The sequence below is a fragment of the Saccopteryx bilineata genome, chromosome 12, assembly GCF_036850765.1.
Source record: "Saccopteryx bilineata isolate mSacBil1 chromosome 12, mSacBil1_pri_phased_curated, whole genome shotgun sequence".
Classification (NCBI taxonomy): Eukaryota; Metazoa; Chordata; class Mammalia; order Chiroptera; family Emballonuridae; genus Saccopteryx; species Saccopteryx bilineata.
In genome coordinates, this window is record NC_089501.1 from 13,080,923 (window position 1) to 13,096,699 (window position 15,777).

General features: G+C 39.1%; 1 non-coding gene across 1 annotated transcript; it reads left to right on the forward strand.

The window, feature by feature from the left end:
- The first annotated feature begins 13,664 nt into the window (after nucleotides 1–13,664).
- On the forward strand, nucleotides 13,665–13,740 carry TRNAI-GAU (transfer RNA isoleucine (anticodon GAU)). Its single transcript has one exon. It is a non-coding gene; the product is annotated as a tRNA-Ile (tRNA).
- Nucleotides 13,741–15,777: the final 2,037 nt, after the last annotated feature.

Below are 15,777 nucleotides of genomic sequence, written 5' to 3' on the forward strand. Positions count from 1 at the left end.
TAGGTGCATTTTATTCTATTATATTCACATACCATGATTTATTTAGTAGTTTTCTATTGATAAACAGTGTGGGTTGTTGCCAATCTTTTTTGTTATAGGCAAAAAGTTACAAACCTGAAATGTCAGCACAGCCTGCTGGAATCCAACCAACAGACTCTGAGCTGAAAACACATCTCAGTCTTTCTGTGTCTTTTCTTGTTTCACTCTTCATTTCTCCTATTTCACTGACTATTTTAGGCACTAGGAATACAGAAGTAACAAGCCCCAGGTCCCTGTCCTCAAAATGCTTATTTTCTGATGGGCAGGATAGGCAATATGAGAATAAACATGTATGTTAAAAGAATAGTTTTAGGCCCTGGCCGGTTGGCTCAGCAGTAGAGCGTCGGCCTGGCGTGCGGGGGACCTGGGTTCGATTCCTGGCCAGGGCACATAGGAGAAGCACCCATTTGCTTCTCCACCCCACCCCACCCCCGCTCCTTCCTCTCTGTCTCTCTCTTCCCCTCCCGCAGCCAAGGCTCCATTGGAGCAAAAATGGCCCAGGCGCTGGGGATGGCTCCTTGGCCTCTGCCCCAGGCGCTAGAGTGGCTCTGGTCTTGGCAGAGCGACCCCCCGGAGGGGCAGAGCATCCCTCCTGGTGGGCAGAGCGTCGCCCCTGGTGGGCAGAGCGTTGCCCCTGGTGGGCGTGCCGGGTGGATCCCGGTCGAGCACATGCGGGAGTCGTCTGTCTCTCCCCGTTTCCAGCTTCAGAAAAATACACACACAAAAAAAGAATAGTTTTAGATTGTGACAAATGCCATAGAAGAAATAACGCTTTTTAAAGTGCATCACATTGCTTTATATATAGGTTTGTGGAGCACTTGGTAAATTTGATTAGAACTTACTAATTATGTTTTTGATTTTTAATAATAATGACTGACTAGCACTCATAAATGTGAACATCTCTTTTTTAAGGATTTTTAAATTTTAATTTATTTTCCAAGTTGACATACAATATTAACTTAGTTTCAAGTGAATAACATAATTATTAGATATTTATATACCTTAGAAAGTGATCAGCCCAATAAGTCTGATACCCATCTGACACCATACATAGTTATAACAATATTATTGACTGTATTCCCTATGCTGAATTTTATATTCTCATGATTATTTTTATAACTGGAAACTTGACCTCTTAATTTCTTTCACCCTTTTCACCCATTTCCCAAACCCTCCTCACATCTGGCAACTATCAATTTATTCTCCATATCTATGAGTTTGTTTCTATATTGTTCATTTATTTTTTTTAGATTCTGCATATAAGTGAAATCATATGGCATTTGTCTTTCTCTGAGTTATTTAATTGAGCATAATATTCTCTTTGTCCATCCATATTGTCACAAATGGCAACACTTCATTCTTTTTATGGCCAAGTAATATTCCATTATACATATGTACCACATCTATCAAGGGACACAGGCTACTTTTATATCTTGTCTGTTATAAATAATGCTGCAATGACCATAGAGGTGCATATAACTTTTCAAATTAGTGTTTTCTACTTTTAATTTTTTTTATTTTTTTTATTTATTGATTTTTAGAGGGGGGGAGAGATAGAGAGAGAAAGAGAGAGAGAGAGAGAGAAAGGGGAGGAGCAGGAAGCATCAACTCCCATATGTGCCTTGACCAGGCAAGCCCAAGGTCTCGAACCGGCAAGCTCAGCGTTCCAGGTCGATGCTCTATCCCACTGCGCCACCACAGGTCAGGCTACTTTTAATTTTTTAATGAACCTCCATACCATGTTACATTGTGGCTGCACCAATTTATAGTCCCACCCAACAGTGCATAAGGGTTCCCTTTTCTCTACATGCTTATCCACACTTGTTAATGTGACTATATTTAGATAGTTCACACATAATTTTTTAGTAAATTTATTGCACACAGTGTTGGAGTAACATAGGCTAACTCATATCCTGAATCAGAGAGAAAATTCATGGAGAAATGAATTGCACATAAGCGTATGCCCTTCTAGGCACAGAGCTATTTTCTCACTGTGCACCTCAAGTTTCACTTATCTTAGTATCCAGGGCTCTCAGCCACTGCCTTGATGGTTTCCTTTTTCCCATTTTTTTTCTGTCAGTTTAATCTCTTATACTATACCAAGAGTCACTGGCTTGTCTTTTTCTTTTCCGCTCCATATGCTTTTGTGATAAGGATGAAAGAAGATTTTTCTGTCTTATCAAAAAGCATGACTCTAGCAGAGCGCATTATGTTTTTCACATAGGTTCTAAAATGTTTTGCAACATGTGTAAATTGGTTGTTGCTCTTTCATTTAATCAACATCAAATTTAATTGTTTTTAGTCATGAGGGTCACAGGAACAAGTTTTCTCTCCCTCGCATTATGTGAATCTTAATATGCATAGTTATCTTGTAACACCTACAAAATATTGTTTGCACATCTCATAGAACTTTGGGTCAGATAATTTATTCTAATAATGCGGTTTCTCCAGATAATGTCTTCAACTATTGTTTTTCCTAATTTCTGGTCTCCTGTAAATTTTCTAAGTTCCATCTAACTCTAAACATGTGTTTAAAAATAATAATTAGTAGTAGTAGTATATTAAATTATGTCAAAGTGCATTTTATAGTGTTCTTTTACAGTTTTCTTTAGCCATTTGTAAATAGAGACCAGTAGATAGCTACTCATGTGACTACTTTAATGTAAAGATGCTTAAGGAGTTGGCCTGAGCTATAGGCAAAGTGAGTTCCTTTAGCACTTTATCTTATCCATGTCCTCTATAAAGGTTGCATTTAGCAATATTTGCTTCTGATGTATGGCACCAGCAAGAGCTACAATCAGGTACAGGAATCTGTGTCAAGAGGCAAGCTCTGAGACCCATTGTTTTAGCATTTCTCCTCCAGCCTCAGATTGAAATTCTTCCTAGGAGTGAGTTGAGGGGGGTCAGGTGGGGGTAGTCCTGAGCCTGATTAGCCCTCTCTCTCAGATGTACTTAAGCAGATTCTTTCACCTTTCTGTATATCAGTTCCCTCATTAGTAAAATAAGAGAATGGCAAATAGTACTTATTGAACGTTATGCGGTAGGCATGTCCAAACACCTTGCATATAATCTCTGTTTAATATTCAAACCCAGTCTGTGAGGGTGGAAGATCCGATACACACATATTCTCTCAATCCCCTGTCACCACCCCCTTACTTTTCCCCTGTATTGTCACATTACTTTCATACACACATATGCACGAACACACACACACACACACACACACACACATATTTATTATATTGTCATTTTGTCAGTGTCCTTAGTCTAGAGTGTAAATGTCACCAGGTCAGGAATTTCTGTTTGTTTTGTTCACTGCTATATGTCTAGAACACATCCTGGCACTCAATAAATATACATTGGGTGTTGAATGAATGAGATACAGAGAGATTAAGTAATTTACTGATGCTCAGAAAGCTAGTAAAGGGGCGGAGTTGGGAATTGATCCCACATTGTTTCTCTCCAGAACCCAGACTCCAGAGCATAACGTTATATTACATTAAATTAGGCAATTGATGGCTTCCAAAGCCATGAATCATATAATGCTGGTTTCACATCAGAATTGTATCTGGTGCTTCAAAAAAAAAATACAGATGCCTACTGCTCCCCACTATACCCCATTAAGTACTTTGATTTTCCTTTAATGAGCCTGGAGTTACTACATTTTGTACCAAAATTCCCAAGTGAATTTCATTTGTACCTAAGGTGGAAAATTAATGCTTAAAGTTTATCTCAATAAATTCCTTATCTTTATAAATCTTTAAGATTTATCCAGAACAGAGCTCAGATTGAGGCTGAAAAACAGAAGGACAAGTAGGAGATAGTAGGACCAAAGTTTCTGAGTTAGGGTCATGATTGAGTTCATGGATCTTTCTATAAAAACTTTCCAACTAGTCTTAATCATGTAGGATTGTCCGGTGACTCGTAACTTGAAACTTTGCTATAGGCTGTTAATGAAGAAGTAATAATCTACATGATTTAAAATCAGTGGTTTAAACACTTAGCAATTTAACTATATACCTAAGTGATTTATTATCTAGAATATATTATGTCTGTAAAGAATGTTATAGTATGTACCACCAAAGAAATAAAATTACCAGTTTAATGCCCAGTAATAAAAGGAACAGTAATAATGAATGTTATGATAGAAAATATTATTTTTATTAAAAATGGTAATTAATAATTTGAAGATTATGCTTCTCTTTCAGACATCTGTGTCTGACAATAAATGGACAGTCTAAAGCTCCCCTAGAACTAGACTTCTGAAAATTGTTATAGCTTTTATGAATGAACCCTGTTCTACTTGATAAACAGGATTTTTTACAAGTATTTATACTTTTTGGTGAAGCATATCCCTTCAAGTTGTGAGGAAATCATTACCATAGCAATGCAATAGAACAGGAAGCTTGGTATTTGGTTGTGCTAAAGGTGACTTCCTGATCCTAAAACTAAAGAATGAAAAGTATTTAGCACATGCCTGTGGAATTGATTCAGCACCCTTTTTATCAAAATATTCTGTCCAGATACCTTAAGTCATTTACTTTTCTTTTTCTTTCTTTTTCTTTCTTTTTTTTTTCTTCAGAGACAAAGAGTCAGAGAGAGGGATAGATAGGGATAGACAGACAGGAACAGAGAGAGATGAGAAGCATCAATCATCAGTTTTTCATTGCGACACTTTAGTTGTTCATTGATTGCTTTCTCATATGTGCCTTGACTGCGGGCCTTCAGCAGACTGAGTAACCCCTTGCTCGAGCCAGCAACCTTGGGTCCAAGCTGATGAGCTTTGCCCAAACCAGATGAGCCCACACTCAAGCTGGCGATCTCGGGGTCTCGAACCTGGGTCTTCTGCATTCCAGTCTGACACTCTTTTCACTGCACCACCACCTGGTCAGGCACCATTTACTTTTCTTAAAACTTCTGTGAGTTCGTGTTAGTATGTATTCTCCAAGAAGCAAATGCCAAGTCAGGATTAAATATGCAAAAAACTTACTAGGGTAAATGCCTGTATGAGAAAAGGGGGAAGTAAAATGAGGAATCTGATCATATCCTTGTCTTACTTAAAATTCTACAATGCTTTCTATGGCCCTTAGAGTGCATACAGCATCTTTAAATTGGCCTGTAAGGCTCTGCCTGGCACAGGGCTACTCACTTTCAGAGCCTCAGTTTTTGATTCTTTCCCCTTCAACTTCTTCACTTGGATATGTTAGCAAACAATTAGCTTCTTGAATATGTCCTTCTCTCTCCTGTTCACAGGTTTTTGCACTTGAAGTTCAGTCCCCGCCTTTTCATATAGCTAAATCCTACTCTACCTTCACATCTTAGTTTAATCCTGACTTATTCTGGGTAACTGTTCCTGTGTCTTTGTTAACATGCCATTGAATCAGCTCTGACTCCTGGCAACCAATGGATGAGTGATGCCTACAGTGTCCTTTCCTCAACAGGTCTGCTCACCTCCCGTAGATTCATACCTATGGCTTCTTTCTTCTTTTTCTTCTTTCTTCTTCTTCTTCTTTCTTCTTCTTCTTTTTCTTCTTCATCTTCTTTCTTCTTTTTCTTCTTCTTTCTTCTTCTTTTTCTTCTTTCTTTTTCTTCTTCTTCTTCTTCTTTCTTCTTCTTCTTTTTCTTCTTCTTCTTCTTCTTCTTCTTCCTTCTTCCTTCTTTCATCTTCTTCTTCTTCTTCCTTCTTCCTTCTTTCTTCTTCTTCTTCTTCTTCTTCTTCTTCTTCTTCTTCTTCTTCTTCTTTTTCTTCTTTCTTCTTCTTCTTCTTCTTTTTCTTCTTCTTTCTTTTTCTTCTTCTTTTTCTTCTTCTTCTTTCTTCTTCTTCTTTTTCTTCTTCCTTCTTTCTTCTTTCTTCTTCTTCTTCTTCCTTCTTCCTTCTTCTTTCTTTCTTCTTCTTCTTCTTCTTCTTCTTCTTCTTCTTCTTCTTCTTCTTCTTCTTTCTTCTTTCTTCTTTCTTCTTCTTCTTCCAGAGACAGAGAGAGAGAGTCAGAGAGAAGGATAGACAGGGACAGACACACAGGAATGAAGAGATGAGAAGCATCAATCACAAGTTTTTCGTTGTGCATTGCAACACCTTAGTTGTTCATTGATTGCTTTCTCATATGTGCCTTGACCGTGGGTCTTCAGAAGACCGAGTAACCCTTTGCTCGAGCCAGTGACCTTGGGTCCAACCTGGTGAGCTTTTACTCAAACCAGATGAGCCCACGCTCAAGCTGGAGACCTCGGGGTCTCGAACCTGGGTCCTTGGCATCCCAGTCCAATGCTCTATCCACTGTGCCACCGCCTGGTCAGGCTTCTTCTTCTTCTTCTTCTTCTTCTTCTTCTTCTTCTTCTTCTTTTTCTTCTTCTTCTTCTCCTCTTCCTTCTCCTCCTCCTCCTCCTCCTCCTCCTCCTCCTCCTTCTCCTCCTCCTCCTCCTCCTTCTCTTTCTCCTTCTTCTTCCTCCTCCTCCTCTTTCTCGTTGTCTTCTTCTTCTTCTTCCTCCTCCTCTTCTTCTTCTTCCTCTTCCTCTTCCTCCTCTCCTCCTCCTCCTTCTTTTTATTTTAGAGAGAGATTGAGAGAGAGAGGACAGACAGGTTCAAACAGGAAGAGAAAGAGATGAGGAGCATCACTGTGGCACCTTAGCTATTCATTGATTGCTTTCTCATATTTTCTTTTATGTGCCTTGGCTGGGGGGCTCTGGCTGAGCCAGTGACCCCTTGCTCAAGTCAGCGACCTTAAGCTTCAAGCCAGAGAACTTTAGGCTCAAGCCAGCGACCATGGGGTTATGTCTATGATCCCATGCTCAGGCTGACGACCCTGTCCTTAAGCTAGATGAGCCTACATTGAAGCCAGTGACCTCAGGGCTTCAAGCCTGGGTCCTCAGCATGCCCAGGTCAACGCTCTTTCCACTGTGCCACAGCCTCGTCAGGCATGCCTATGACTTCTTTTATGGAGTCAATCCATCTCCTATTTGGTCTTTCTCTTTTTCTATTGCCTTCTATTTTTACCAGTATTATTGTCTTTTCCAAAGAACTCTGCCTTCTCATGTTGTGCCTGAAATAAGACAGCTTCAGTTTTGTTGTTTTTACCTCCAGCATTGTTTTAGGCTTCATTTACTCTAGGACTCACTTGTTTGTCTCTCTGGTAGTTCATGATATCTCCAGTAAAAGTTCCCTTATTATAAGAACTCAGCAGTCAATAGATTGTCCTCCCACTCCTCACCTCCAACCCTTAAAAGGATTGTCCTTATTCTTATGCGCAGGAAACACAGATTCCCAAAACCATGTCTGTTGTTGATCTTTTCTGCTAATTCCACCATCATTTTGATGTAACTTTGTTTATATCCTATTTAGTAATCTTTCCAGATTTTTCTTGATTTTTCACCTGGCTCCAAGGTATATGCTGTAGCAGGCACAATCAGGGAAGTAAAAATATTTTGTCTTTTTTTCCTAGTCTGCTTTAATATCTAAGAATGAGCAACTTGATGGGATTTGGCAGTTTGGGTTAGTGGCTAGAACATGAGTTTGGGAGTCAAACTCAGTTTGTAATCCCAACTTCATTTCTTAATATCTGTTTCAGTTGACTCTGTGAATCTCAGTTCTTCATCAACCAAAAGGGCAGGGAAATTATGGTTGACTTGGAAGAACAGGGTGCTTGCTACTGACCATTGCTCCTCTGGTTGTCAAGTCTCATGGGATCCCTTAGAGTTCAGGAGAAAAAGAGAGACCAGGAAAATGCCCCTGGTGGGAGGGAGGAGAAGAGGAAAAGGAATAGGAAGAAGGGAAGAGCATGATGGGTCCTCCATCCTAAGGACTTTTAGGATGGAAATTTGAGGGGAGCTCCCAAGGAGGATCTCAATAGAATACCCAGCAGCTTTCCAGGTATGTCCTTTTAGAGCTGTGGTCTCCACTGATTGGTTGATGCCAGGGCAGGGGTTGACACCAGGGCAGGAGGTCATTAGTCAATGCAGCTGGTCCTGAGGTCAGCTGTGGCATGCTTGCCTGTTTTTGCTGCATTTCTGGGCCTGGAACTGAACTATAACTGAGACCTAGATGTTATGCCTAGAGGTTAATGCTTAAGGGCTATTCTCTGGCCCCTTTGTCCATACCTCCCTCTTAGAGGGTCTAACCCACCTGACTAGCAACCTGCCAGTGGAGGAAACAGCTTGATGAGGCTCCGGACTGCATGACCAGCATATGAAATCAGGGGGTCTAAACCACATGACCACAATATGCCAGCTGAGAAGATTATTCTAGGGTAGAGATCCTTGTTTTTCCTGTTTTGCCCGTTGCTGGGGACCAAGGGATTTCTGTCCTGGTGACCTTCTGTGCCTGGCCTATAGCCCTTGCTCTGCTCATCTGTCTAATTGCCTATGTGTGTTGCTACAGAAAGTACTGTATGTTTTTAACACAAGTAAATTTAGAGACACACCTGCTAAACATTGGACTCTTGATTGCCATTTTCATTGCTTTCAGTACAAGTTCAGGTCTGTTCCCCCCATGCTCACTTCCACCACAGAGGTCAGAGCAGCACATCAAAGCCAGAAATACAGCAAGCCATCAGAGTTCAGATTCTTTCCTGCTTCCCTGTGGCGGGGTCAAGAATACAAACATCTTCAATTGCTACAGCAGGAGGGAACATTACTCCATCAACAGAACTAAACAGGAAGCACCAAATGGCATTTCTTCTATTTATTTTATGACTATTAAGACAGACGTAGTTTGGTTCTTTCAACCAAATTTGTCAGTGAAGCATAAAAAACACCTTATAAACACTTTATAAGGTGTAGTTATTTTGGTTGGTTTAAACTCCACAAAAAAGATTTAATGCTGTTTTCTCAGTTATTTTACTTACTACAATTCATGGAACACTACATTTTTAGGATGTTGGAATTTTACCATATCTTAAGTTATTTTTTAAGTTGTGAACCAGACACTTAACATTTGCTGCATTCTATTGAGATTCACATCATAACTCATTTAGACTTTAATTAAATTTCTCAGATATTTCTTTTCCAGATGCAGGAAGATGTGCATGTATTACGCAGAGTACTTTTACTGCCCTTCAATGTGTGACAGGGTGCTGAAAGTGTGTGATGTAGCCAGGAAATACCTCAAATGGAACTTTGGAGATTTATTCGCCTTACCAAAATTTTAATCTTGATATATTAGTTTGTTATCCACTTCATTACATCAGAGTAAGTTGTATTACTCACTGCCAGTGACAGCATCTGAGCAGAAACGAGGCACAGTGTGATCATTTAAACAAGCCCAGTGAAGGGGCAAAGGGGAATGTCATTTGTATTTTTTATGAATATTTCCAGAAATAAATCAATGAGCCACATTATTCTTATAATTATTTGGAATTATTTAGTTCCAGAAGACTATTTGGCCTGCTGTTAAAAGGAAATGAATGTTTCTTTTCAGCTTCCTTCATTATTTTTCTCATCCAGCCAGTGGTGTACCAATGGTGGGAGTGGCCCACCCCTAGGATAGGCAATAAGGGAATGCTTTGTGTGTAGAAATTTTTAAAGAAATAAAATAATTATAATAAATGCTAGTCTGCTTTATGTTATTACTATGTATTGACAATTCTAAGCAATGCCAAAGGTACTACTCCTCTCAGAGAAAAAAATATTTTGTTGATGTAAGATCTAAACCACTGTTAAAATTTCTGAAATTTAATAGTATATTATCCTTAAGCTAAAAATTGTCATGTTTTTTATTACTTATTTTTAAATAAGCATTGCATTCTATAAGGAAGTAACTCTAACTCTCCTGCACTGAACTCAGCTACTCATGTGTATTTCAAGAACAGGCAGCCACGTTCTGTTTATTCATTTTCATAATCACTGTGCTATAATTGTTAATTTTGAATCTATGTTGAAACACAGGATTCCATAGTACCACAGGGGTGAGAGATATGAACTGAACCTGAAGAAAGCTCAAATTTTGCAGCCATTTAAAGCTTTGGAGAATTTTACCAAATATAATAGAAATGTATGATAAATTTTCTGGTGAAAGTATTTTAGCAAAAAAGTTTCCATTACAGAAACATTTGAATGTTGATTAGAACTGATTGCAAAAAATGAAGAGACATGGTTGGTATTACAATTTCTGGAATTTACAGTTAAATGGTTTTTTATAAATTCATGATAAAGTTATTCTTATTTTAAAATGTTTTGAACTATTTGTATATCTGGGTTTTTGGTTATTTTTATGTAAAAGAAACAGTTGAGCCTGACCAGGCAGTGGCTCAGGGGATAAAGCATTGGCCTGGGATGCTGAGGACCCACGTTCAAAACCCCAACGTCACAGGCTTGAGCACGGGCTCACCAGCGTGAGTAAGGGGTCACCGGCTTGAGTGTGGGATCATAGACATGACTCCACGGTCACTGGCTTGAAGCCTAAGGTCTCTGGCTTGAGCCCAAGGTCGCTGGCTTGAGCCCAAGGTCTCTGGCTTGAGCCCAAGGTCACTGGCTTGAGTCCAAGGTCTCTGGCTTGAGCAAGGTGTCATTGGCTTGGCTGCAGCACCTCTACTCTGTCAAGGCATATATGAGAAAGCAATCAATGAACAACTAAGGTGCCACAACTATGAACTGATGCTTCTTATCTCTCTTCCTTCCTGTCTGTCTCTCTCTCTCTTGCTAAAAATAAAGAAAAAAAGAAAGAAATGTTTGAAGTTAAAATAAACAAAAAGTGTCCTTCAATCAACTATGAGTAGATATAGAGTGACACATCTCACTATCCTGATTCCATCAACCATGACTACGTGAAAATTAATTTGACAAAGCCATTGGTAAATTTGCAGAGGTGAAGGTGCAAAGCCAGAAACTGAAATGGAATAATTTATAACCATGGCAAATCAATATGTAGGTATGAATATTTTTCTAAAAACACAATAATGTACCTAAAAGTTTTAAAACTTTGGGGTTTCTTTGCACTTTACTAATTTTTACTAGCATTGCTGTATATGCAAAATGTAATGAATGAAAATTGTCACCATCTACATTTATTTCTGGACATAATAATTGTTTCTTGTTTTATTTCATGATCATTACTGAAAATACTTTTGTTATATGGAAGCAAAGGTGTTGAAATTTGTCCCTTTCAGGTGTCAAGTATACTAGGTATGTCACTGCATCTATGTTTTCATTTTAACTCAAAACAAAATGCATTCTTGATCTTTTTAGTACTATAATTATGCTTTAGAAAATCATGCCCAAAGCAATTAATTTTAATAAGGTAAAGTCTTAATAACTAAGAAATAGAATAAACTACACTTAAATATAGCTCTTGCCCACCACAGATTTTGGTAATAGATATGTTTCTAATAAATGTATGCTTTATGGCTTCACTATTTTATATATGCTTAGTAAGATAAAAATAATACCAAAATTCGGCCTGCTGAAATTTGAACATGAAAAAACAGAAATTATGAATATCTTATAACAATTAAAAATAGTTGAATCTAATTTAAAACTTCCACTACAGGTACAGATCACTTCACTATTTAACTCTAGCAAATGTTTTGTTTTGTTTTGTGTTGTGACAGAGACAGAGAGAGAGACTGGTAGGGACAGACAGACAGGAAGAAAGAGAGATGAGAAGCATCAGTTCTTCATTGTGGTTTCTTAGTTGTTTATTGATTGCTTTCTCATATGTGCCTTGATGGGGGGAGCTACAGCAGAACAAGTGACCCCTTGCTCAAGCCAGTGACCTTTGGGCTCAAGCCAGTGACCATAAGGTCATGTGTATGATCCCATGCTCAAGCCAGCAATGCCTCACTCAAGCTGGTGAGCCTGCGCTCAAGCCAGTGACTTTGAGCCTCAAACCTGGGTCCTCCGCGTCCCAGGCCAACACTCCATCCACTGCACCACCGCCTGCTCAGGCTAACTCTAATAAATGTTTAAGGAATAAATATCTTTATGCCTTTTCAGAAAATAGAAAAACAAGAAGCTCTATTCAACTTAATTTTGGAGGCCAGCATAACCTTCATATCAAAACATAAAACGGGCCCTGGCCGGTTGGCTCAGTGGTAGAGTGTTGGCCTGGCGTGCAGGAGTCCTGGGTTCGATTCCCGGCCAGGGCACACAGGACAGGCGCCCATCTGCTTCTCCACCCCTCCCCCTCTCTTTCCTCTCTATCTCTCTCTTCCCCTCCCGCAGCCGAGACTCCGTTGGAGCAAAAGATGGCCCGGGTGCTGGGGATGGCTCCATGGCCTCTGCCCCAGGTGCTAGAATGGCTCTAGTCACAACAGAGTGACGCCCCGGATGGGCAGAGCATCGCCCCCTGGTGGGCGTGCCGGGTGGATCCCGGTCGGGTGTGCCCCCCCCCCCCCCCCGTTTCCAGCTTCAGAAAAATACAAAAAACAAACAAACAAACAAACAAAAACATATTCCGAAAATGATGAAGAAAAAGTTTCTGGGCAACCTCAAATCATAAACATACATACTGAAATTCTTAATGTCAGCTCCCCAAACAACATGTCTAAATTATACTATGTCACAAATACGTTGACTCTGTTGTAATCATGCAATGTTAGTTTAACATTAGAAAATCAATTAGTAGAATTTACCACATTAATACAATAAAGTTAAATTGATCATCTTACTACAAAATCAGTTGATTAAAGTCAACATTTGTTTGTGATTAAAATCCATCTTCTGGTAAACTAAGAATAGAATTTCTTTAACAGGAAACACGCACAAAACACCAATAGCAAACACCATAGAAATATTGAAGGCTTTCCTTCTGAGATCAGGAATAAAACAAGCATGAGAACTATCACCAATGCTAGTCAGCCTGCTACTTACTACTTTGCAAACTTCCAGCAAAATTAAAGCCAAATCATGTTCTGAAAGGTAAAGAAATATTATATTTCACTTTCCCATTTGAAGTTATTCACAAACAGTTCCACTTTCTGTTGCCCTCTCACTCCACACACTGCCTTTCACAAGCTGTATTCAGACAGTAAGGCTCTCTTTACTGACGGTATTGTTTTCTTCTCTTCCTTGTCTACTCAATCAATCGTCAACATCCCTCTGAGAATTATGTTCAACATATAAATGTTCTTGTTGTACATTTGTATTTAGATGTCAACTCCTTCGGAATCCAGAAAGAATTTTATTTTGGTTATACTTATAATAAATAAATCTCTGTTTTATAGAAGAAAAAATATAAAAATTTATATCTAGCAGTATACTAACAGAAAATACATTCTTGCTGAAAAGGTTCATGATGACCTAGAGAGAATCTAAACTCTTGAATGGGAGAATAATACATAAGCTTCCAAGATTCTAAATAATGTGCTAAAGTTGATTTTAGGCAAAGCTTTGCTCATCTAAATGAAGTGGATAGTTATAGATTCTAAAAGTTGTATTAAAAATACAGAAGCATTATTTTAAAACTAATACTATATTGCCACCTACCTGAGTGACATGTGAGCTGTTCTATGTGCTTTCACTTATTAAAAAAATAATAATAACATCGAGTTATATTAGTATAATTTTCTTGTGCTCAAAATGTCTGACTATATATCTTAGGCTAAATTCATAGTCTTTATTGCAAAAAATATTAATGACTACCTGATGCATACATTAATATTTATGACTATAAGGAGAATAGCTATTAATAATGATTTACTGCCCTGGCTGGTTGGCTCAGTGGTAGAGCATCAGCCTGATGTGCAGGAGTCCTGGGTTTGATTCCCGGCCAGGGCACACAGGAGAAGTGCCCATCTGCTTTTCCACCCCTACCCCTCTCCTTCTGCTCTGTCTCTCTCCTCCCCTCCTGCAGCCAAGGCTCCATTGGAGCAAAGTTGGCCCAGGCGCTGAGGATGGCTCTGTGGCCTCTGCCTCAGGCTCTAGAATGGCTCTAGTTGCAACAGAGCGAAGCCCCAGATGGGCAGAGCATCGCCCCCTGGTGGGCATGCCGGGTGGATCCCGGTCGAGTGCATGCGGGAGTCTGTCTGACTGCTTCCCCGTTTCCAGCTTCAAAAAAATACAAAAAAAAAAAAAAATGATTTACTGATAATGCCCATGTTCACCTTTGACCCTTCAAAATGTCTGACTATGTATCTTAGGCTAAGTTCTTAGTCTTTATTGCAAATTATTAATGACTACCTGATGCATATATTAATATTTATGACTATAATGAGAATAGCTAGTAATAATGATTTACTGATAATGCCCATGTTCGTCTTTCACTCTTTTTTAATGCAATAACCCTATGAATTGTAAAGACTGTCATTACTCTTATTTTACAGAATAGGAAACTGAGGCACAGGCAGTAATTATGTGCTAAATATCTCACAGTTGATAAGTGTCAGAGCTGGTACACAATTCTAGATAATCTTACTCTAACAAGTCTGACTTCAGAAACCCTGCACCTCACTGCCATGCTACAGTACTTCATACATATGAGGAAAACAGAGAAGAAGAGTTGTTTTGTGCAGCACTTACTTTAGCTAAATTTTGCAATAGTGTCATTATTCATCATTTAAAATTAGAAAGCCCTACTTGGAAAATTAACTGGATAAACTGAAAAGCATTGACACTACTAATGATTACATAGAATCTTGAGGTCAAATAAAAGCTGAAGATTTAGAAAAATTATGCTTTGATGAAGTATGAGATTTCAGATGTGTCATAGAAGAATGGTTTTACGTACTTTTTTTTTTTTTTTTTTTTACAGATTCAGAGAGAGTCAGAGAGAGAGATAGATAGGGACAGACAGACAGGAATGGAGAGAGATGAGAAGCATCAATTATCAGTTTTTTGTTGTGACACCTTAGTTGTTCATTGATTGCTTTCTCATATGTGCCTTGATCGTGGGGCTACAGCAGACCAAGTAACCCCTTGCGCAAGCCAGCAACCTTGGGTCCAAGCTGGTGAGCTTTGCTCAAACCAGATGAGCCCTCGCTCAAGCTGGCGACCTTGGGGTCTGGAACAAGGGTCCTCCTCATCCCAGTCCGACGCTCTATCCACTGCACCACCGCCTGGTCAAGCTACATACTTCTTAATGACTATTAGCAAGCAAAATTGTCCTGTGTGATTTTTTTTTAATGGCTCTGAGGACATTGAACGTAAGTTAAATCTGCCTGATTTCAGTAACACCCTGAGAGTTTTTGGGACATTATGAAATTTGCTAAAACTGTTAAGGTTACACTTTCAGCAACAGCAACAGGAATTTTACAAGTATTGAAGCTTGTAAAATATTTCATAAGATATAATGGCATAAAGCAAAGAGGATCCCTGCTTTCTGAAAGTTTGCATTATGCCACTTCACTTTCTGGGAAGACATATGGTGTACCTGTTCTCCCCAAATGAGTGAAATCTAAAGAAGATGTTTGCTTTTTACCAAAAGAGCCATTACCGTACTAATGTACATCTTTTGTAAAAAGCAAAGTGGCATAATGCTAACTTTTGGAAAACAAGGGATACCTGTACATTGATACTCTCTAGTAAGAGAAACAACCACAAAGAATAAACTTAATTAATTCTTTTTTTTTTTTTTTAACAGAGACAGAGGGATAACTAGGGATAGACAAACAGGAACGAAGAGAGATGAGAAGCATCAACATCAGTTTTTCGTTGCGACACCTTAGTTGTTCATTGATTGCTTTCTCATATGTGCCTTGACCGTGGGGCTATAGCAGACCGAGTAACCCCTTGCTCAAGCCAGCGACCTTGGGTCCAAGCTGGTGAGCTTTGCTCAAACCAGATGAGCCCGCGCTCAAGCTGGCGACCTTGGGATCT